Source organism: Crocodylus porosus, unplaced genomic scaffold, assembly GCF_001723895.1.
Source record: "Crocodylus porosus isolate Cpor-Errol unplaced genomic scaffold, CroPor_comp1, whole genome shotgun sequence".
NCBI lineage: Eukaryota > Metazoa > Chordata > Crocodylia > Crocodylidae > Crocodylus > Crocodylus porosus.
The window spans coordinates 20,902,224-20,925,998 of record NW_017728949.1 but is presented as its reverse complement, the minus strand read 5'-3'; positions in this window follow the sequence as shown (position 1 = coordinate 20,925,998).

Here is a 23,775-nt window from a genome sequence, read left to right as displayed (position 1 = left end):
AAAATAGGAACATAGAAGTGCTATCTTCAGCTATTGGCTGCATATTATGTGTGCTGCCTGTTCTGTTCCACAACCCTGACATCACATACCCAGAGTTCTTCAGATCTAAAAACTTCCTATCCTTTTTGTGTCCTTGAAATAAGGCAGAATTCAAAGATTCATTGGAATCTGATATGGCCAGGCCATGAGCACTTCTGCTATGACTTAGAACTTAAAATCTCCAGGCTGTCAAGGTGTTTTGCATCATGAATTTTAATTCAGGCAGCAAAAAGAAGCAGAATAAATGTTTGTCTCTTCTTACCTCCTTCAACTCTTTGTTCTGTATAGTTCATTAAAGAGCCTGAGAAGGAAGTGTCTGACAACTGAATGCTGGAAGAGGTTTTCCTGCCTGCAACTTAATTATCTAGGTGAAAAGTAATTAGGTGCACTATGCGCACTTCAAACACACGTGTCCTGCATTATCATTAAGATGGATTTCATCTTACTCCGAACACCTTCAAAATATCACCACTATAAACCTGCATTATCAGTGAACAGGAAAATAACAGCCCTTGACTAAAAAGCAAATAGGGATGAAATATTCTCATGCCTTCACTTAAGGGCATTGAGTGTGTGCCAGCTTCAGTGCAGCAGAGAGGAAAAAGCCACTTCCTTCTAGTGGCATCCTCCCTCAATCACTTCAAATGGATAACTACCCACTTCAACATGTGGATAAATAGCATAGCATCTAGAACAGATGGACCATCCTGCTTCTCTCTCTCTTTCTCTGTCTCTTTCTCTTCTTTCCTTTTCCTTCCTTTTTTCTGTAGCACTTTCTTCAGTATGACATGGGATAAAAGCATATGTTTGTATGCACACTTACCATAGGCAGAGCTGACAGCAATGGCTGTAGTTAAGGTTGCTATTTTCTACCAGAAGGGCCTGCTACTTTTAAAATGGCCACATTTTAACCTTTTGGGTATCAGGCACCAGACCCAAGAGCAGGTAGACTGCCACACCTGTGCTCTCACTGGCGACAGCAACTTGGCTGAAATGGAATCTCTTTTCCTAGAAGCCCCAAGTCATGAAGGCACTTAAGTCTGTGCAGAACGTAAAGCACATCAGAGCTCCACTAGCTTTGCTGCATACTCACTAGAGTGCCCCTGACTGGTGTCCAGCTGTGGCTCAGAGGCAGCCATAGCAGCCTTCAGAAGTGACATGAAGTGGCTGTCTGTGCTTAAAAAAGGGCAGTGTTCAAGCTCCACACGCATGGACATGGTTCTTCAGGACTAGAGGTGAGTGAGTAGGGACTCTAACTGGGAAGCTAGTTATTCCAAAAGGATACTATTTCTATTCTAAGCTTTTCTAGGGCATGGGAAATTGGATTCAAATGCTGTCACTCATCTGGGACCGTAGATAGGTGCAATTTAGGAGCTCTCTCACAGCAAGGACATAAAGGAGGCCATAGTCCTGCAGCAAACTGATTGTTTAGATCTCATGGTTGTTTGCAGATGCAGTGCAGTTCAGGCACCCACAGAGCTGGCTCCATTGGCCAGGCAGCTATGACAAGCAAATTGGCATCATCCATGAATTTTACAGTAAGGCTTCAAAAATTCATCTCCACACACATACCATACTGCAGATATTGCACCTGGCTGAAAAGAGGCCCCTAAACCCAAGGTATGCCCAGGGGAGTATTAAAAGATTTTCAGAAAAGGCTTTAAACACATATGGCTGTCCTTTAGAATTAGTGAGTTGCTCAGTAATGGGCCAGGTCTGGCTGTGTTGCTCGTCCAGACCTTAATTACTGGACATGCCAGAATTCAGGAAGTTGTTTGTGGTTACATTTTTGTGTGGATGTTTTGCTCCTGAAAGCAAAGGATTAACTCAACCTAGGGAAAATATAGACCTACTTCTGCAAGAATTTACATACATGCTGAACTTAAAGCACCTGGAGAGGAGCAGTGGCTCCAAGAGGGACACTTTAAATGAGGAAAGTGAAGCAAGGACGGTAGAACCAATCAGTCCCTGCAGCACAAACCTGATAGTGCCTGTTGTCAGGCTGAGTTGGCTTCTGTGTTACCAGCCTTTCCTGCCAAGGGCTGACAGGAGGCCCTGGGATGAGGAGACGAGAGACAGCAGAGGAGGCTAACTATGCTGACAGCAGCAGGTCAAAGGAAGACTAAGTACAAGGCTTTCAGTACATTACTCTGCAGAGAGATTTTTCCCCTGTTCTTTTTTTTTATTGTTTTGCCTGTCTTCAGAAGGATCCAGTTTGCTGAGATTGCCTGCAGACATCTAGCAGGTAACTTCCTTGCTTGCCAGGGTCCAAAGTGTGTACTTACTCTCCCTCATGCGAATGGGAGCAAAATCTAACCCTAGGACCTCTACCCAGGTTTCACCTTGTGCCTCTGCAGGTGACCAGCGGTAACTGCTTGTTGTGTGACATACCAGTTGTGCTGTGGTGCCCAGTTGACCACCATGGCCTGGTCTTACAATGTGCCCATTTCTGCTAACATCAGTGGAGTCGGATAGGTGTGAACCTCTAGCAGCAGTGAGAAAAATCTGGATCTGGAGCTGTTCATTGCTAAGTGCAAATCATGTGACATTCAGCTGCTTACACCAGACCACCGAGAAGAAGTCCCGGGAGCATAGGTCATCCCACCCACAGCACTGTGCTGCTGAGGAGAGGATGGGCAACAAGCCAACTCAGCCTTCACAACATCCTATGTTTTCCCTATACATCCAACCAGCCCGCTCCTCTGTATATAATAAACACACGGAATTAATTTCCTTCTTCCTAAACATACAGCCTGGCTGTGCCTAATCTGTGGCAAACTTTTCTAATCTTAATGACCTGTCATTGTTCTGCCTGAATAAAGACATCAGGGTCTATCGTATGTGAAGCCATATGCTGCCTCAGTGAGTCACCAGTGAACTCCACCAGGACCAAGCTCCAATACTTCATGAGGGAACCCCTGAACCTTAGCTCAGCCTTCCTTCACCCATTCTCCATCCTGGTTCTGCCAGCTGGTTGCAGCTTTGCTGCTTTCTGTATCAAGAGCTATATCAACCTGGCTGGTGCCTGGGCAAGGTTGGTGCACTGCACTGAATTGTAGTACCACCCCCCACAAAGTCAGCTCTGTGCTTTGAAAACCACAGTGGAAAATAATCCCATGAAAACTTTATAGAAAGTAAAGCAGGTCCTGAAAATGCATTCATGAAAGGGGCTGGACTTGACAACTCTTGAGGTTTCCTCTAACCCTATGGTTCTGTGATGAGGGCACTCCTCTTAATCCTTATCACCAACCACTGTGGCTAAGAGTCTTGTTAGAAAAAGCATGTGTCAATTCAGAGTGTGTCCCCACGTGCCTCTAAAGTGAATACCTGTAACAGGAATTATGGCCTGATAATTTCTGGTATAACAACTCTTATCAGAAAAGCTTCTGCATCTTTGGTTTTGTTGGTCTGTAAGATGCATCTCTACCTTGCTTTCTTCCAGACTTCAGACTAACAGGGCTAATTGCCTCTCTCAACTCCTGGTATAATTAAGTCACATAACCATATCCATTCCACCCTCTTGAATTCAGTTGCTCTTCTCACTTGGTGTTTTCATCTACTGTGCTGAGAATTTCCATTTTTGTTCCCTGCTCAGAACTTATGCCGTGCTTGTGCAAAAGCTATTCAATCAACCCTGAATGTGAGAAGATTGAATAATAGGTATGTTTCTCAGTTAACCTCTTTAGCCTTTTATGTGATCCTTACAGCTGAAAGGACGAGAGGACAGAAAGCTGAAATATAGCACAAAATACACCCCACCCCCCTTGTAGATGACAGCCATGGCTTATTCTAGGCAAAATTAATCTTGATTTGAATTATGAACCTTTGAAAAACATGATGAAACTTTGAAAAGGAGCACATGCACATACCATACATATTCTTTGTTCAAAGGCTATAAACGGCAAGGATTTCTAAGGATGACATCTTTTATTGGACCAGCTATGTAGCTGGGGTAAAGTTGGCCCAATAAAAGACGTCACCCTAAGCCAGGGGTTGTCAACCGGAGGTACACATATCCCTGGGGGTACCTGGGAAAGCCCTAAGGGGTATGCACTGGCAGGTGGGGACAGAGCACCGCCATCTACCACCCCATGCTGCCGCCTCCCAGGAGCAAGGCTGGAGCAGGGCAAGGGTAGTGGTGCTCCTCTGTGGGCTGCACAGGTGCTGCCTCACCATTTGGACATGGCAGGGGGAGGGGGGGAAAACTTGCATGTGGCGGCAGTTGATGCCACCATCCACAGCGCCGCTGCTCTGTGTCCAGCCACATACCACCTGCCCCCCACCATGCTTCATGTCTGGCCACGGGGGGTACACTTATTTAAAATGGTTGAAAACCCCTGCCCTAAGCAGTCTTTGCCTCTCACATGATTTCTGGACCATCATGGCTACAACATGACACAAACCTATAAAAGGCACAGCTAAAATAGAGCACTCTGAACAATGCAAATTGCAGTGGACTATTGCACTGTGTATTGCTTCAGACACTAAGGCTGGGAGAAGAGCTTCTGTGGATCTTGTGTAAACACTATGGCCTGATCCCTTACAGGGTGGGTGCTCACAGTTGATATCCCTTGGTACATGTAGGCTAGGGGCAGACATTAAAAAAACCTGAGCCTGAATTGATTCAATTTTTGCAGGTTAGTCTAACCTGGCTAGGCTAAACCAGTTTGTAACTGCCAAGACATCCCCTCTGGACTGAAGAAATGCCGGTACATACCTACAGTGGCTCAGACTAGAAGCCGGGGGATGCTAGAGCAGCCATCCCTTCCCTTCCACAGGGCTGAGCTGAGGGGTGTGTGGCCACGCCCCAGCAGGATGCTCTGAGTAGGGAGGTCCCCTCCTGCCCCCCGCTGCCAACCAGCCCAGCAGGGAGTTGATAACACAGTATTATCACCCCTAACTCAGTGTTTATCATCCCATTAAGAAAACAACAGCCTCTCTCATTAATTCAAACTCTTCTTAAACAGCTTTTCCAAGGAAGGAACAGAGGGACATTACCAGTTACTTGCTGATTAGCTCCAAAAAGCCCTAAGCCAACACTGTTCTGTTTGCCTTTGTCCTGTCGCCAACAGCATGAACTAGAGCCAGCATGTGGTGTGCTAGCTAATGCTGAGAGGTGTCTGTATAAGGCAGAGGGGAGAGGGGAATCCCTGCTTCTGCAGGGGGTGGTAGGGAGGAGGGGAGAAAGTGGAAGCCAGGCAGACCCAGCCATGCCTGCCCTCTCTGCCAAAGCTGCAGCCAGGGAGCAGAGGGGAGGGGCTAGCCCTGCTGTGCTGGAGCAGACAGCAGAGCCACACCCAGCAAAGCATTTAGGATTCTGGGGGACTCTGATTTAACTTAAACCAGGAAGGGGTCTGGGACAGATCTTGCATAAACCAGTTTGAGCCAAATCAGTTAAGTCTGATACTACATTCAACCAGGTTTATCTTAAACCTTTTTTCAGCCATTTTCTAACTTGCTTATGTGCATTGAACATCTGTTCTGTTACTGGTTTAAACCAGTTTCTGATCACTTAAATCAGTTTATGTGTAATGTCTGTCCCTAGCCATAGAGAAGAGCAACCCAAAGGTGCTAGAGAAGTCTAGGGGCTCTAGGAAAGTGCTCCCTTAGCTGAGATCTATTTGTGAGCAAAGGGAAGTGATTGAGAAAGTCCAGCCAAATTTGCACTACAGGTATAGAGTTAAATTTGGAGTGTGGGGGATGATGAAACTTTATTATCTTTGTTAGACAGTAAGAGACCTGGGAACAGCACCAAATGGGCCTAAGCCTATCAATAGCAGTGCATTCTGGCCTGTCTGGGGAAGGGACCTGTTACAACTCTAAGAAAAGTGTTGTTTTTTTGGTAAGGAGGTAAGGTGGCCATTGATCCTATTTTATACCACACCATCCTGTTTTTAACCCCTTTGTTCCCTGTCCATTTCAAAATGAGGAACAGACTGCAAAAAGTCCTGTTTTTCAGTTCATTGGTGGAAATACATGTAAATAGCTTGTCCTTGCAATTCTATTGACTGTGCCTAGAGATAGTACAGTGCACAGCCAGGAGGAGCAGGGTTTGGAGCCAGCCAAGAGGGAGGGAGGGAGGTGGCCTTTATGTGGTGGTCCTGCCCCTTGCTGCTGATTGGCCAAGGTGTCCCATGGGCCCACCCCTTGCTGCTGATTGGCCAAGGAGGCAACAGCTCTTCCCCTCACCACTGGTTGGCCAAGGAGGTCGTTGGTTTCCTCTTCCCTCCCCCAGGGGATGTCCTGTATTATGGGGATGCATCAGTGGCCACCTGAAATGGAGGTGGTGGCTGAGAGCAGTGGTTCCATAAAGGGTCATGTACTGCTACTTTTCTGTGGACAGCCTAGTGCAGGATTCAGGCATGGGGGTAGGGACAAGGGCAGGCAGAGGTGGTTAATGGTGCTGAGAAGCCTGAGCAGTAGTTGCAGGGAGCAGTGGCTTATTAGAGGAACTCTAGCGTGGCCCAGCCTAACAAGCACCAGAACTGAGCTGAAAAGATCCCAGAGTAGTTCATGCAGTTTGTCCCACAGGAACTAGAAATAGGCCTACCTGAATATTGGATAACAAACTGTGAGAGGTGTACAGCTGTTGGGGGGTACTGAAGTGGCTAGCACTAGACAACATTAGGGTTAAGACTATTTCTGAGGTATCCTGGGATGCAAGTCTTGCCACAAGTGTTGCTGATCTGCTGCTAGTTGACCTTCCCAAGTTTCTCCTGTGTCTCCCTGCAATTTCTCTTAGTTTCAAATTGTGAAATCAGTGCTTGGGGGTGAGGGGAGGGAAGTGCTGCCTGCCAGGGGAGCCTATAGAGGTAATATACAGTGTTATTTAGATTTTGAGAAGGAAGTTCTGGATGATAGGAAACACTTTTGCTGCCAACAGCACCTAGCCAAAGGGCTGTATCTGTAGGGTATAACAAGGCCAAAAGACACCTGCAACCTTTCATGCTGTTGCCATTTGCGGTCATTATGAAAGAGTGTTTAACAAGATGGTCACATACCATTTCCCCAGAAATGTAGCCTTCCTCTCCTTTCTCTAGATGTGTAACACCTTGGACAACTTTTGATCTCTTATCCCCATGCTAATTTCATTATAATGGTGCAGGATACTTTAACTACCTCAGGCTTTTCTCTGCGCCCTTCTCAGTAGTTTACACATTTTAACAAGGCTATTGGTAACCCACTGTTACATATGCTTATTTATGTAAGCCCTTTCCACTGTGGCTGTGTATCCTCAGAGTTATGCCAGATAAATTGCTCTCATGTGGAAGCAATTATATCAGTTTACCATATACTGGTGTATGTTTTATAGAGTCCCTGAACAAGTGTAAGTACAGGTATGCTAGTATAACTGTATCTGCTTCTACTCAACCAGTTATATCGGTAAAAATCCCACCTTTTACTGATTACCTATGCTGGTAAAAGTGTAGATCACATCTTTCAGACAATTCTGGGAATGAGGCAGAAAGCTGTGAAGTTGATTTAGACCTACTGCAGGCTTTCTTAAGGGTGGTCACACTATGGACACTGCACCAATTGAGCTCAACTAGTTTCTTAAATCCATGGAGTTAAATTGCAATCTATTATATTGCTTATACAGGGGCTAAACTAAAGCACTGTCTGTCAGTCCTAAACCCATTTAAGAGAATGCCCTCTCCATGAGGGAATGGAACTGGAGAGACTTGTGTGTGTGAATCAGGTTTGAGGAGCCCCTCAGGGATGAGGGGATTAACTGAAGTGTTAACTGGATGCCCAGTCTCTGCTACCACGAAGGGGTCCATGGCTCAGATTCTCATCTGGTATAGACCAGGGTCGCTCTATGGACTTCAGTGCAGCTGTGCCACTTTTACAGCAGCTGTGGATGAGGTTCATTGTTTTCTCTGAAGTCACTTGATTTATGTTGGTAGAAGTAAGAGAAGAGTCCATCTGTGGTTTCCTGCAGGCCACCAACCTAGAGTCCCTATTGCAGCACCTACCAGGGGGCCAATGTTGCTGGTGCCCACAGGTTGTTAATCTGCCCCAGGTCACTTGAGCTCTCTGCTAAGTGGCTTCTCTTCCATGTGGACAGAAGATTCCTTCATTGCCTATGTTGTTCTAGTTGTAAGGGCTTGCTAGGTTTGCCCAGCTGTTCATATTTCCCACTGACATTTTACAGATGCAGCTATTCAGAGGGTAGTTTTTAAAAGAATCTATTTCTTGCACACAGCTGGAAGGCAAAACAAGCCAATAGTAGGCCTGCACTCTGTAAATCTAATTGATGATGCACAAAAGAAGTATTTGCTCTACTGGATTTCCCATGAAGTTGTTGCTATTTTTTAAATAAGCTGTTCTTTTTATGTCTTGAAAAGTATTGATTTTCAGCGGGATTTAATGCGTCACAGAGGAGCAGGGGAAGGAAATTCATTTCGTGTCCAATTACTGTGGGAAATGTCACAGCCAAGAGGAATGTGTGTTCATGAGTGCAAGCGTGTACATATATGAAGACACAGAAGAGTGCATGCACAGAACCATAGCATCAAAGAAAAATAGGGCTAGAAGAGTCCTCAGGAGGTCATCTAGTATAATCTTCTGTTCAAGGTAAGATCATTGTTGTCTAAACCATCTCAGCCAAGTGTTTGGAAGTTTTTAAGTGCAGGTTGGATAGTAACAGTAATTCACCAATCTCTTTAATCTGTAATCTGTTCCAATGCTTAACCCCGCCTTATAATTTAAAAGTTCTTCCTCATATCCAACCTATAGACAACATCAGTAAATGTGGGACTGGATTCTCCTCTTCCTTTCACAAGTGTAGCCCTGTTGAAGTGGGGTTTTGTTAATCTACTAGTGAAGCCCACAAGAAAGGCTCTGTTCCTTGAGTTCCTGTCACAATAATCTTCACCCAAATTTCCCCCAGCCATCCCCAGGACCAGCTGCAGCAACCAGAAGACACACTGAGGCCAGTCCCATCTCCTCAGAGGTTCTGCACCTGCCTGTTGTCACTGGCCACCAGCACCTTCCTGTTGGTTCAAGATGGCTGCAGCACCAGGGGCTCCCTTGGTTACAGATACCATGGCTGCTCAACCCCATGTTGTCATACCCATAAAAAGGTAGTGCTGGAAGAGACCTTGAGAGGTCATTTAGTCCAAGCCCTTGGCTGAGGCAGGATCATCCCTATCCAAGCCACAGATCCACTGTCTAACCTGGAAGAGGGCCAATGTTGTGCCCATCTTCAAGAAAGAGAGGAGAGGACCCAGGCAACTATAGGTCAATTAGCTTAACTTCTATCCCAGGGAAAATCCTGGAAAAATTAATCAAGGAGTCTTTGTGCAATACGCTTGCAGAAGGTAGGATTCTGAACGATGGCCAGCATGGCTTCATTGCAGTCAGGTCTTGTCTTACCAATCTCATCTCCTTTTATGACCAGGTAACTTGCCACATGGATAAAAGTAAGGAGGTCAATATTGTATACCTGGACTTCCAAAAGGCCTTTGGATCTGGTATCCCATGATGTTCTCATGGGAGAATTGGAGGACTGCAGGTTTAACTGCTTGACAGTCAGGTGGGTAGGAAGTTGGCTGCGGGGTAGGACCCAGAGAGTTCTAATGAACGGATCTGTGTCATGCTGGCGAGAAGTGGGGAGTGGTGTCCCGCAGGGGTCGGTGCTTGGTTCAGTGCTTTTCAGCATCTTTATCAGTGATTTGGATGTTGGGGTGAAGAGCTCATGAGCCAAGTTTGAAGATGACACCAAGTTATGGGGGAGCTTGGTCACGCTTGAAGATAGGCTGCAGATACAGGTGGACCTAGACAGGCTGGCAGGTTGGGCGGATCGGAACCAGATGAAGTTTAACATTGAGAAATATAAAGTGCTCCATCTGGGGACGAACAACCCCCAACATACTTACAGGCTTGGTGGTGCCAAACTTACTAACACCACAAATGAAAGAGACCTAGGGGTAATAAAAGACCATAGTATGAACATGAGCTGTCAGTGCAATGCTGTAGCCAGCAGAGCAAACAATACTCTGGAATGCATCGACTGATGCATCTCCAGCAAAACCAAGGAAGTGATTCTTCTGCTTTACTCAGCATTGGTGAGGCCGGAGCTCGAGTACTGTCCAGTTCTGGGTGCTGCACTTCATAAAGATGTGTAAAAGCTTGAGAGAATCTGGAGAAGAGCCACCCATGTGATCAGAGACTTGCAAGGCAAGCCATACAAGGAAAGGCTGAGGGACCTGGGACTCTTCAGCCTGAAAAAGAGAAGGCTGAGAGGAGACTTGGTAGCAGCTTACCATTACATCAGGGGAATACACCAAGGGCTCAGAGAACAACTGTTCACCAGGGCACCCTTGGGGAAAACCAGGAGTAATGGCCACAAACTCCTGGAAGACCGCTTCAGGCTTAACACTAGGAAAAACTTCTTCACAGTCAGGGTGTCCAGACTGTGGAATAAATTCCCTCCAGAGGTGGTGCAATCACCTACCCTGGAAATCTTCAAGGGGAGACTGGATGGTCACCTTGCTGGTGTCACCTGACCCCAGTTGTCTTTGCTGCCTAATGTAGGGGGGCTGGACCCAATGATCTTGTGAGGTCCCTTCCAGGCCCTTACAATCTATGAATCTGTAAACCTTTTAGCAAAACTATACAGTTAACCCTGACACAACACAAGACATAATCTGCCACAGATAAAGCAGGGGGAGCAGCTAATATCTTGCTGCTGCAAAGGTTGTTAAAAATACACTTGAGATCCCAGGTAGAGGGCCATGTACCCCTCTACAGAGAAAGGAAAAAAAACCCATTGTGTATACCAATATGACATGGGGATATAATTCCTTCCTGACCCCAAATACGGTGATCACTCCGACCCTGAGAGGAAGGGCAAGATCCTGTAGCCAGGAGCCTCAGGGTTTAAGTCCCAGCAGGAGAGTTGGCACACCCCAGTCAAAATCCCCAGCCTTGGCTGCAGCCAGTATCCAATGTCTCTGAGGAAGGCTTAAAACAATCCTGATACATACCAACAGGGTGGGGAGAAATCCCCTCCCGGCCCAATGCAGCATCCAGCTGTATTAGTTTATTGCCCAGAAGCAATGGGATGACATGAGTTTCTTTTTCAGCCCTACTCCAAGCTCACTTAGCCTTTGTCTTTGCCCTGATTTTAATTCTGGTATGTGAGTGGAGGGGAATTGGTGGTGAAACAGCAGTGCTGTGGATGGGACTGCACCTTCTTCTTTGCATGCACGGAAGGCATTCAGTATGTAGCTCTCAGGGGATGGCCTGGCCCCATGTTATTCAGCATTTCTCTCTCCGAAGTGCTCAAGTACATGAGTGTAATCGCAGTGTGATTCCTTTGGCTCCAGTCTCATAATAAAAGGTTGAGTGGGGCCTGTTGCTGTTCAAGACCCAGAGTATGATTGTCTTTGTGTGCATTCAGCCATGCCACGGGTTCTCAGTGGCTGTTCTGAGATTTCCCTGAACAGAGAGCGCCAGAGATTCTTGTCCTTGTGCAGATGTCCATTCAGGGCTGTGGCTCCAGAACTCCATCCTCTGCTATGTCAAGACCCTGATGATTGAAACCCAAATGAATTCTAGTTTCAGGAGAGGGCAGCTCTTTAGAACTGTGGGAAGTCTCTGCCCTGCTTCTCCTTCCCCTTTGTTTATATTATTATATAGCTCTGTATAAGACAAACAAAAGGTGCCTTGGGGACCTTGAAGCCCATGCTCCTTCTGCAGCCTGAACATCTCGTTCTTGCTTGGTAGGGGATGAGGTCACATCCCTGTGAGATGGGGTCACCTTTGAGTTGAAGCAGATTTCACCAGTCCTGTTTCCAGATTCTTGCAGAGATGACACATCTGCCCACCAAGGAGGAAATGTACTTCCTGGTCTTTATCTCTGTTGAATTGCTCATCACTAAAACCAAGCTTATTTACTGTTGAAATATCTTTTTCATGCTCCCAGTCCTTCTCCCCAGAGCTCTGAATCAGCATAACTAGAGCCAATCATAACAAACCTCTGGGTGAGACGGAGAGGCAAGCTTAGAGGAAAGATGTCTGAGAAGCAGAAAGACCGTGACCCAGGAAGGGAGGCAGTATAGTTCAGTGGGTGGTGCAGTACCCTGGAGATTGGGGGACCTGTGTTCCAAAGCTTGGTTGCTGGGATTCTTGGAAGTTGGTTGGGAAGTTCCTCTTCCTCTCCCTGTGTTTCACTCCTACCCATTGTCTGACTGCTCTATTTTGACTATAAGTCAGCAGGGCCAGGGGCTGTCTTTTGCTATGTGTGTGGAACAGTGCCTGGGGCAGTGGGACCTGTTCTTCATCTGAAATTTTAGTGCTACTGTAATGTGAATATCACAGCAGGACGAATAGGCTTGGGACAGCTAGATGGTGTCTGTCTCTCTGCTTGTGAAGCCCCTAGCACAATATGGTCTGGCTTTGGGGCACTCCAATAAAATAAATATTACATGATAACAATTATGGGTATGGCAGTGGCCACTGTCACCCATTGACAGCAGCAGGGTTTGGCTCAGATCCCAAATGTCCCAGATGCATGTGGTTCTCTATCACCATCACCACCAGGGAAGATGCACCAAAAAGGATTAGCAGTTTCCTATGAAACTCATGTTTATTTCTAGCTGACAAGGTTCTTTGGGTAAATCTGATATCTTTTATTAAACCAAAAGAGAAGGCTGAGGGGGGATCTTGTGGCCTGTTATAAACTAGTCAAGGGGATCAGCAGACATTGGGGGAGTCACTGTTCCCCCGAGCACTGCCAGGAGTGACCAGGAATAACGGTCACAAGCTGGCAGAGGGTAGGTTTAGGTTAGATATCAGGAGGCGCTACTTCACGGTCAGGGTGGCTAGGATCTGGAACCAACTTCCAAGAGAAGTGGTGCAGGCTCCTACCCTGGGGGGTTTTAAGAGGAGATTAGATGAACATCTTGCTGGGGTCATTTGACCCCAGTATTCTTTCCTGCCATGGCTAGATGATCTGCTCAGGTCCCTTCCGATCCTAGAAACTATGAAACTATGAAATAGTTGGAAAAATTCTTCTTTGCAAGCTTGTCTTTGTTCTAGTTCCATGTCTTCCCATCTCTGTTCTTACAGTCCCATTCTTCTCAACTAAACAGCTGCAGCCTCCAGTTCTTAGTTTTTAATTTCTTCTTCATCTAGCCCAGGAATGGCCAACCTGTAGCATGGGTGCCACAAGTGGCATGGGCACTCTCTGTGTGTGGTACATAGTAGACTGGGGAGGGGACAGGTTGCATAGTATCAGATAGGGCCTTTATTTTAGAATCATAGGGCCCATTTTGGAGCCACTGGAGTCAACTCCATTGAAGTTAATGGGCCAAAACACCCCACTGGTACAAACGGGCATAGATAGCTACATTGGAATAAATGGGGCCAATCTGCTGCTGGTATGAAAAATAGCATCGCTCCATTCAAATCAATGGATTAAATGCCCACTGGGTAGAAAAACAGCCCTCTTCTGAGGCTGAATCAGGGCTGTGATGGAAATTGCTTCTGAGAGGCCCTTACTTTGTTTCTTGTAGAAGTGTTGCAGGGTGTGCAGGAAAGGAGGCAGGGGATTGCAGGAAGAGATGGAGGGAACTCTCAGTGATACAACTGAACTCAATGGGAGCAGTGCCTGACCAAATGGACTACAAAATGCTGAGTTCTCTGAGCCTGAGTGGACAACAAGATGTTTACTGTGCAGCTAATTAGTCAACTCTGAAGTAAATGTGTCAGTGTCTACACATGTGCCCCTATTAGTAAACTGCAGCAGGGTAGTTTTTTCCTGTGCAGCAGTGCACATGTAGACACTGACCTAGCTGGCTGGGGCACAAGGTGCTTCATTGCAGAGGCCCACACTGAAGCACCCTCATATGCCAGCCAGCCCCTCCGCAGCACAGCGAACCTGGTCAGAGCAGCCCGGGGCTGCTCCAACTGGGCTCCACATGCTGCACGTGAATAAATTCCAGAGTTGATTGCTCCAGATCTAATTGCTCCTGGGAGCAAGTTCAAACAGCGTCCCTGGAAGAAAAAAACTCCAGAGCAATAAGATCCAGAGTTTATTCAGGTTCACTAATTGCACATGTAGGTGCACCCAATTTCCTGTAAATTAAGGATAACTATCTCACAGGGGTATTGTGAATATTAGCTAATATTCTAAGGCACATGGAGACTGCAGTGATGAATGCTGTGGAAAAAGTCTATGAGGAAATGAATTGGAACAGGTTGTCTGCAGAACAGGTTTTGAATATTTTATAACAAGTAAGATATTGGACACATTGAACAGCAGAGGAAACCTCCCTGGCACCCAGGTGACTCTTTTGTTAAATTGCAAGTCCTTGCTCCAAAGCCTAGAGGCAGAAAGCTTTTTATGAGCATTTTTTAAAGCATGGGCAAAACAAAATATTTTTCTAGTCTCATTTCTGGAAACAGTACAACAATTATACCTGATAATTACGAAAAAAATGTGGCTTGAGACAGCCACACAGCATGGAAAATTTCAGCCTGAATGCTTATAATTTAGTCTAATTTAAATCAGAACACAGGTCCTTATAATGGAAACCATCAGACAACCTTAATAATTTCTGACTGTAATACACAAGAATAGGAACAGGTTTGTCAACTGGGACAGGTTAAAATTGAGGGATATTTTAAGCTTCCAGAAGATCACTCCAGATAATGGGGAGAAATACACAATGTGTATATATGTTCTATATATCTATGGAAGAAGTTACCCACAGAGGTGGTGGAATCGCCATCCCTGGAGGTTTTTAAGACACAGGTAGACAAAGACTTGGCTGGGATGATCTAGTTGGGGGTGGTCCTGCTTTGAGCAGGGGGTTGGACTAGATGACCTCCTGAGGTCCTTCCCATCCATGATTTTCTATGATTCTATGATATACTGTAAAGTATCCTGCGTAGAAGCAAATACAAGTTATTCATGGTGTGGAGTTCAGTTTCTCCATAACCTTTTGAAATGAATAACTAGCTAAGGATTTTTATTGTGAGGGCCCACCACCTCTAAATCACAGGGTCATGCCATGACACATGGGCAGATAGAAAGCAAAGAAAGCAGCAATCCAGCACTTGTTTTTCTTTGTCACCTTGTGGAACGAGTTTCTTCTGCTACACAGAGATATAGAAGGGAGAAGCCCATATGTAGCTCATCAGGGTAAATGAGCTGTTATAACAGAGTCAGGACCTTCCCTGTTGTTCCTTGGTTTGTTCCGAGTCTTTGACAGAATGGAGACACTTAAAATCTCAGATTATGGTGGCTACCAAGAGGAAATCTGCAAAACACATACACGGCTGTTACCACAGACTGAAGAGGTCCTGTGGGAGGCTTTTCATTGGCTGCATTGTCCTTCCTACACACAGAAATGGTCTAATATGCAACTGGAAAATATATCCAATCCCACACAGTGGTTGATGGAAAAGTTAAAACCCAGGCATGCAAGGCCATCTTAAAGCAACAGAACTGAAAGGCTGAGCAACATGCACAAGAGGATTTTGTTTGGTTTATTTACATGGGTTTCTGAACATTCATGAAACTTTTCTTTTGCTTTCTAGCAGTGTAAGGTCCTGTGACCATTTCAGGGCCCTATCCCCCAAGTGACTGCAGAGAGCACAACTCTGTTTTCTAGTGTTTTAACCCAGTCTCTTCAAACTGGAAATGAAAGGCTTCCGGCTGGGTTTTAATTCTGAGTGTTTTACTGTGCTTAAGGTTACATATTTCTGACCTCTTATGTGTGTGTCTCGCTGAGGGGAAAGTTAGGTTTCTTTATGCTCACAGTTCGGGAGGGAGGGGAATAAAAGCTTCACATGGTCTGGCCATCCTGTGTTGTCCATGCCATTAAATAGGTGAGCAGGACTTTTTCTTTAAACTTTTGGATGTCTGCATTAAGCTACTCAGGAGGGAGGCTAACTCCCCCAAATCAGGGCTTAAAGAGTTTGGCATTTCCCATTTATCAGGCTGACTATAATTGTTATCTGAATGACTCAACTTAATAAAGAGAGTAGCAGGCTTTGACCTTCTTACTTTGATGCTTTGTAGGAGTCTTAACATTTCCTAGTGCCAGAAAAGTAAAAGAGAAAAGGAAAGGGGGGGGAGGATTGAATATTAGTGTAGCCAAGCTTGGAGTTCCTTTGATATGAGCTGGCATTCTGGGATCAGCTCAGGGTCACAGGCTACAATCCTCATTGTCATGTAAAGGAGGTTCCATCAGGGGCCCACAGCCAGCCCCAGCCTGGCTTTGAGTGAGAGGGGAAGATGGAGAATGAGGAGTTTGAAATCTCCTTCTTCAATGTGTACCATTCTTTCCTGAAAGAAACCACTCCTGAGGCCACATCTTTGCACTGAGGACAGGCTTCTTGTTGGTGCCTGCTTAGAACTGTGCAGTAAGCAAGGACTCTGCACAGTTACTTCTTTAGGGTTAAGGACTTTGCTTCCCTCTTCACATTAAAAGGGGCACACTCCCTGTCAGTAGGCCCCAAACCTTTTCATTTTCCCCAGACAGGAAAATCTGCTTTCAAGGCTTGTTCAGTATTTTTACATCTGGATTTTTTCCCTAAAACAATTTTTTCAGTGGCTTCTTCTGAACAGACTTTTGCAACCTAGCATTTGTAGCTGGCATAATAGCACATCCATGCACAAGGGGAACAAAAAGGAGGTCACCAAAGCAACAGATTTTATCTTCCACCCTCCAAGGGGATTCTTATAGAAACAGGACTGACAATTATTTTCAATGAATTCTGCAGTGATAACCTCCAATGCTTCACATGAATTTATTAGCAGAAAATATCCAATCTGGTTAAACTCTATTGTCATAGGTAAGGGTTATTTAATCTGCAGATTTTACAGGACTTCCCTGTTTTTAGCTAATCACATCAACCAGTTACATATGTGGGGAAATGGAAGCAGATGTGATCTGCATCCTGCTATGCCTGCCTTAGGAAGAGAAATTATATCTTAACAACAGTTTTCACAGTTTATTACCCTGGCCTGATTTTTAAATGCTAATGTAAACAGGGCAAAATACTTTCTAATTACACTTCGTTCACTCCACCAGAATGAGGATAATGTTGAACAGTTGTGATGTGAGCAATTCCATTTTAATGCTGCTCCACAGGAGGCAGCCCTGGCTCTGATTGGTTTTGACAAAGGGCTTATTGATTAATGTGTAAGTTGATCAGATTCCCTGCATGTTGTATTTTGCTCCAGTAAATATGAAACCTGGAGCCTGGCCATAACACAAGTCAGCCTGTAGATGCTATCCTGTGTAAAGAAATCACCAGCTTGCACAGCTTGGCCACAGAGCACCTGTTAATACCCTCAGGGTTTCTAGCAGCTATAAAAATCCTGTTTGAACCTTGTCTCTCAGGCTAGATTTTCTGGGATTCACTATAGATGCCATAGCCTTGACCCAGAACATTCCCTTGAGATTTGATGACAGTCACATTCCAGGAGCCATTCCTGGCCCTTTCCCTCCCTAAAAAGGCATTTAGCAAGGCCCCTATGGGTTTGGCATTTCCGCTGCCTGCTTTCTCTATTGGCTGTCTTCTTTTACATAAATGGTCTCTTTTACAACCTGCGAAAATGTGACCACTGGGAAACAAGTATCTATGTTTCTCAGGCTATTATATGGAACCATCTTTTACAGAGCCCATGGCCCCCTAGTTTAGTGCAATTAGAATGTCAAAAGATAATTTTTTCACTGCCTCTATTTGAATAATTGTATAGCCACAAGAGGTGTGCTAGGTGCTTTAGATAGGGTCCCTGCTCCAAGAAGTTTAGGTGTGATATGAAAGCCAGGAAACGGCAATACTGTCCCCCCATATCACACCAAATTTGGATTATAGTAATATTGGTACCTGTTCAAATGTTTTAGGCTTGTGCCTGTGACGGTGGGACAGTTAAGCTGAGATAGGCAATAAGGATGAATACTGTACAAGAAGGATACTAGATAGAGTAGTTAGGGTGAAATTTCCCAAGCTAGTGTTAGAGTTAGTGAACGGACAATATGTAGCTATGTGCGTCATAATGCACCTGTGCACCAGGAACTAGGGAAACCCTAGGTCTCTCAGAATAGGAACTGTTGTGTGCAGTGAGTTTGTTTTAAATAGGGTATGCTCCAGAGGGTCTTCTTGGTAGTCCTGGGGTTGCTCCATGCATGGTGATTTGGTAAATCATTTTATTGCAAGTCTACACAGTCTCCTATCAATTATGCATTTTGACTTTTGCATCTATTTTAGATAGTGGGCAACATTAAGGCTTGGTGGTAGTAGAAGGTGGAAGAATGAATGATGAATTATGGCAGCATGAACTAATGGACAGAGCAATGGGCTGGAACTTAAGACTTTAGTTCTATTCCTTCCTCTGGTACTGTCCTCCTGGGTGATTTTCAGCATGTCACTTCCTTTCCCTGAGCCCCTATTTCCCCATCTGTAAAACAGGGCCAATGATACTGACTTTCTTTGAAAAGTACTTTGACATCTATGGGTGAAAAGTGTTATTGTAAGATAGAGATTATTATTATGATATCATATAGGAACATGAATGCTGACGGACTTTTGCACACTCATTTTTAGCTTTTCTAACATGTGGAATATAGAATTACTTGTAAAACATGAATGGTTTATTTGTTTTTGTTTTCTGCTTTGGCAGGGAGGGGAGAGGAAAATAATCAACTTCCCCTTTATACTATTTCTTTATGACTTGGTGAATGTTCGGATCATCTCAGTAAGAGCTGATAAATAAACTGATGCCCCCATTACTTGCATTGCAAGCTGAAAACTTGTCTGAGACATGGGAAGTGCACTTTACCATGACACTGAGTGATAAATCAGCATGAGTTTGCGTTAAACCAGTATTTCAAGTGGCAGGGTAAATTCTATACTACAGTCTACATTTTTAAATTAGCCTTCTAACTGTTTAACTCCAGTCACTTGATTAATTCAGGTGTATCAAAATTTGACTAACATTTTCAGTAGAAATTACATTTTACGCAACCGAAAAAATGGAATTTGTTGCAGAGTCCTGCAGTGAGAAACTCTTCCCAGTATCTAGCCAATAGCACCAGCCTGTCAGAGTGGAAACTCTTACCTTATAGTTAAAAGTAATGTCCTGCCTAAGAAGAAGGAAGCATATATTGTTTAAAAGTTGTTACCAGAACATTATTCCTTAAAAGAATACGTAAGTAGGTATGTGCTTTTGTGTGTGCATGCAAGCTGCCTCATCAGTTTAACAAAGTGCCATTATAGCATACTTGACAGTCTTGGACCTTAGTGTAAGTCATTAAAATAACACTGTCATGTTGTCATATGTGATGCTGGAGCAGTGTCAATGCTGGCTGGGTTCCAATAGCTGCAATGATATCCATGGCAAAGATGACAATAGGCAATGTGCAAATTATATGAGAAAACCCCCCTATCTCCAGCATGTAGCTTCTATACAAACCCTACATTAACAGAATACCCAGATTACACAGTCAGGTGCTTAAAAGCCAGGAAATGCCAGAATTCAAGTTACCTGTGAGCCTTGTTTCAGGCTGTTTGTGCAGAAGCTAATGAGACCCTGTTTAACTCCATTATCTCATACTATTTTTTCCAAGGCATTTGATTGATATCCAATAAATAAAATATGTTTCAATATAATATAGATCAATTAAAGTGTATACCAAAAGCACAGGCTTTACCTATAGGATAGGATACTGCTCTGAAAAGCAGTTATTTAAAAGAATTAGTCATCATAAATAATCATCTCAATATGAACTCTCAGTACCCTGCTCTTGATAAAAGTGCTAATGCCCTTTAAATATTCCCTATCTAAGGGGATATCAAGTAATATCAATGCACAGCATTGATCAGACCACTCCTAGCATGCTGAATCCAGTTTTTGTACGCATTTCAGTATTTCAGAGAGAATTCAAAGAAGGGCCACAAAACTTATCTAGGGACTGAAAAACAGGGAGTTCAACTTTTTTCAGAGAATGCAGGAAAGAGAGCTGATGGGGGTGGAGGGAGAGGTCTAGTTCTGCTGGGAAAGGCACAACCAGATCCCAGGGCAGGAAGCTGAAATTAGACAAATCCAAACATAAGATAAGATACAAGGTCCTATCAGTAAGGCTCAAAACCATTGGAACAGTGTAGCAGGCTTGCCTTTTGGAGCTTGGGTTGAGTCCCAGGCTTGAAATCTTGCTGTTTTGATTGGTAGAGCCCATCCACCAATCAGAAGACAGGAAGAAGAGTTAAGTCACACCCCTTTCCTGAGGGGAGGGAAAGAGGAGCTCTCCACCCCGACCTGATTGAAGACTGCAACACTCAGGTTGGGAAGACTTCAGGGGCGGAGCCCTGGGGAGTATAAAAGGAGCTGCGCCCAGCATGAGGAGAACACATCCAGGACAGAGAAGTGAGAAGTATGGGGCTTAGAAGAGCTGAGGAGAGCTGCTCAGCAGGGTGAAGCAGTAGCCCAGAAGCACCCCTGAAGACTTCCATCAGCAGGGAACAGCTCACAGCGTCCAGACCCTGGGAGCTGCATGAGGCAGCTGGGGTCTGTAATCTCTGGCATGCGGCCAGAGACACGGTGCATGGCTGGTGCACAGAGCAGGATCTCTGGAGTGCTTGTGCGGCTCAGGTCCTCAGCCCCTGGAACAAAGCTGGGAGCTTGGTATGTGAGGCGCTGCACAGAGGGTCCAGGAGCAGACCGAGCCTGGTGCTGCACAAGGCAGCTCAGGCCTCCGACCCATAGCAAAAGGTTGACTCCAGGAAGCTAGATGGTGCTCAGGCTCCTGAGCCAGCAGACAGGGCTGAGCCAGAGATCCCAGAAGCCCTGCATAGCATAGCCCTGTTCCCCCCCCCCGCAAAGCCCACCACAGGTGAGACAGCAGCTTGGCGCAGTGGGCGAGGGCCATCCTCCAGGCCTGGGAGCCCTGAGTTGCAGGGAAAAGAGGATTCCCACAGGGGAGAGGGAGTCCCTCCTCATTAGTTAGGACTCTGCTGGGACCTTCTTTTGCTATTATTTCATCTGTTGTTTATTTGTATTTGCTTGTGGCTTATTTATTGTTCACCCATACTTATCTGTAGTTTATCTGTTGGCTATGTTTATTTTGGGGTTTATCTGTTTTAGATCGGATACTTACCGTATCTGGAGTAAATTTATTTACATTAACTTAAGTCCCCTGACTGTCCTGGCCTGGTTGTATAGGGACGGAGGGAAACTGAGTGGTCTGCGGTTTTCCCGCAGCACACCTGCCAGCTAGCAATTCCCTTCAACTGGAGAAGGAGAGTATATACCCAAGTTACCTGGGCTACAACAGTTTGCCAGAGGAGGAAGTGCACTTAACATAGCTTGGAGGCTCTTTAAACGAAATCAGGTAACTTTCCAGAGGATCCGGCTTCTTAGAGAAGTGTTATGGGCTGCTTGTGCTGGGTTGGGCTTCATGGTCATAGCCTTTCTAGTCTTGTAATCACTTCTGTGTACCTGTGAATCTATGAATCCCCTCATTCATCCCTTCCCTTCTTTGGCCAACTGTGGAAAGGAGTTAGCTGCACTACCCTCCATATGCACAAAACACTTGCAGCTCTGCATAAACACAATGACTCTAATCAAATCTCAGGCTTTTGGTTTCAGGAGCTTACCTATAAGAGTGAGGAACACTTTTTTTTCTCTCTAAAGCACAACTGTTAAGATGTTTGTAAGGTTTTTTTCTTTCTTCCTCTACAGCGCCAGTGATTTGGCCCTGGCTTGCAAGAAACTGGACGGAATGTGGTGGTGCTCAAAAATGGCATGGAAAAACCTCTCCAATGCCTGCCTGATGTCTTACTCACATACTCAGATTTGATGTCTAGAGGGCTTTTCCCCCCCATATCAGTTTGGCAGGGTCCATGGGGGATTTCATCTAACTATAGCATGGGCCTAGTTCACCTGTTAAGATATCTCTCATGTCATCAATTCCCTGCTACTGCAGGGGCTTCAGGCACTAAAGCAGGGGCAGGCAATTATTTCGGGCAGAGGGCTGCTTACTGAGTTTTGGCATCAAGGGCTGCATGATAGCCAAGAGCAGATATATATTAATTTTCTAAATGTTTTAGGGGACCTGCGGGCCAGATAGAATGGCCTGGCGGGCTGCATTCAGCCAGTGGGCTGCATTTTGCTCACCTCCTAAAATCCAGAATAGTTTACTTTCCTGAGAACCAAAATGCTTTCATTTAAGCAAACCATTGGCTTCAAAATAGGGGGAATCTCACAAAATTAAATGACCTGTGCTATGTAGGAAGTCGTATTAAGAGGATTGAGGCTATGCCTTTACTGATAGCTGAGGTCAACTCTAAGGTTGCTATTCAGCACATACCAGCCAGCCATGCGCACTGTGAATCCCTGAGCTCAATCCCCAATACAATGATGAATTCTCAGCTATGAAGTTGGCCTGATCTCTGACCTGATCTCACCTATCACCCTGCCTTAGTGTGTTTTTAACTTACCCAAGAGTGCAAGACTCCAGGACAGAAAGTCCACTAACCCTAATCTTACAGTGGCCTGTTCATGTCTTCCAGCCCCTCTTTCCCATACTTCCTGTCTACTGCTCAAAAGTAGAAGCAAGCCCAGAGGGAAAGAGAGACTCCTAGAGGGACTAGTCCACAGACTCCTGGAGGGACTGAGCAAGGGAACCTTGGGAAACTCTTAGCACTGTGTTCAAGAAATAAGCAGTACAGTGTGGACAGCTTTGGTAGTGGTGTTGTTTGTCCTTCTAATTCAAAGATGACTATGACTTCACTGGTTGTTTTGGTTTCTGTGAACACGTGAATGGCTGGTCAGGACAATTTGTGCTTTGAACTGTCTATGGAACACTGAGCACAAGATGCCACTTTGGGTTGCTCGACCAATAGCAGACATGCTGTTGCTGCAAGGTTTACACTGTGGGGGCACCAGCATATCACTGCCCCCGCCCAAACACACAATCATATACCTGCCTCGCCCTGCATGACAGGTGTCCTCTTTTTGGGAACTGGACCTACGGTAACCCTAGTCAAGAGGGCCTTTAGAAGATCATGGCAAAATTTGGTTACCCGGCGAAATTCATCACAATGGTTTGGCAAATTTTTGATGGCACGCTTGCTTGTGCTGTGGATGATGTTGAGTCATTTGAACCATTCCCAATTACCAATGGAGTTAAACAGTGCTGTGTATTACCCCCAGCCTCCTTTAGTATGATGTTCTCTGCCATTGCCCTCCCTCCCCATAGTTCTAAGCAGCTCCTTAAATGCTGGGAAATACTTTGAAGTTGAGCTGACCAAAATCCTGGACATTTGATCATAGTTAAAAAAACTGCCCAGACCATGATGGGAGAATCTAAAAAGAGGACGTGTCTGGGAAAACCTGTATATAGCATAGCATAGTAGCTAGGATCAGGTGGGACCTGAACAGATCATCTAGCCTGACCCCCTGCCACAGGCAGGAATGAATGCTGGGTTCGCAAGACTCCAGACAGGTGATTATCTAACCTCTTTTTGAATTTACCCAAGGTAGGAGCAAGGACCACTTCCCTGGGAAGTTGGTTCCAGATTCTGGTCACCCTAACTGTAAAATATTGCCTTCTGATCTCTAACCTAAACTATTCTCCATCAGCTTATTATCATTTTCCTTGTCACCCCAGGTGGTGCTGGGGAGAAAAGGGCTCTACCTATTTGCTGTTGATCTCCCCTGATGAGTTTGTAGGCAGCCACCAGGTCCCCCCTCAGCCTCCTTTTGCTGAGGCT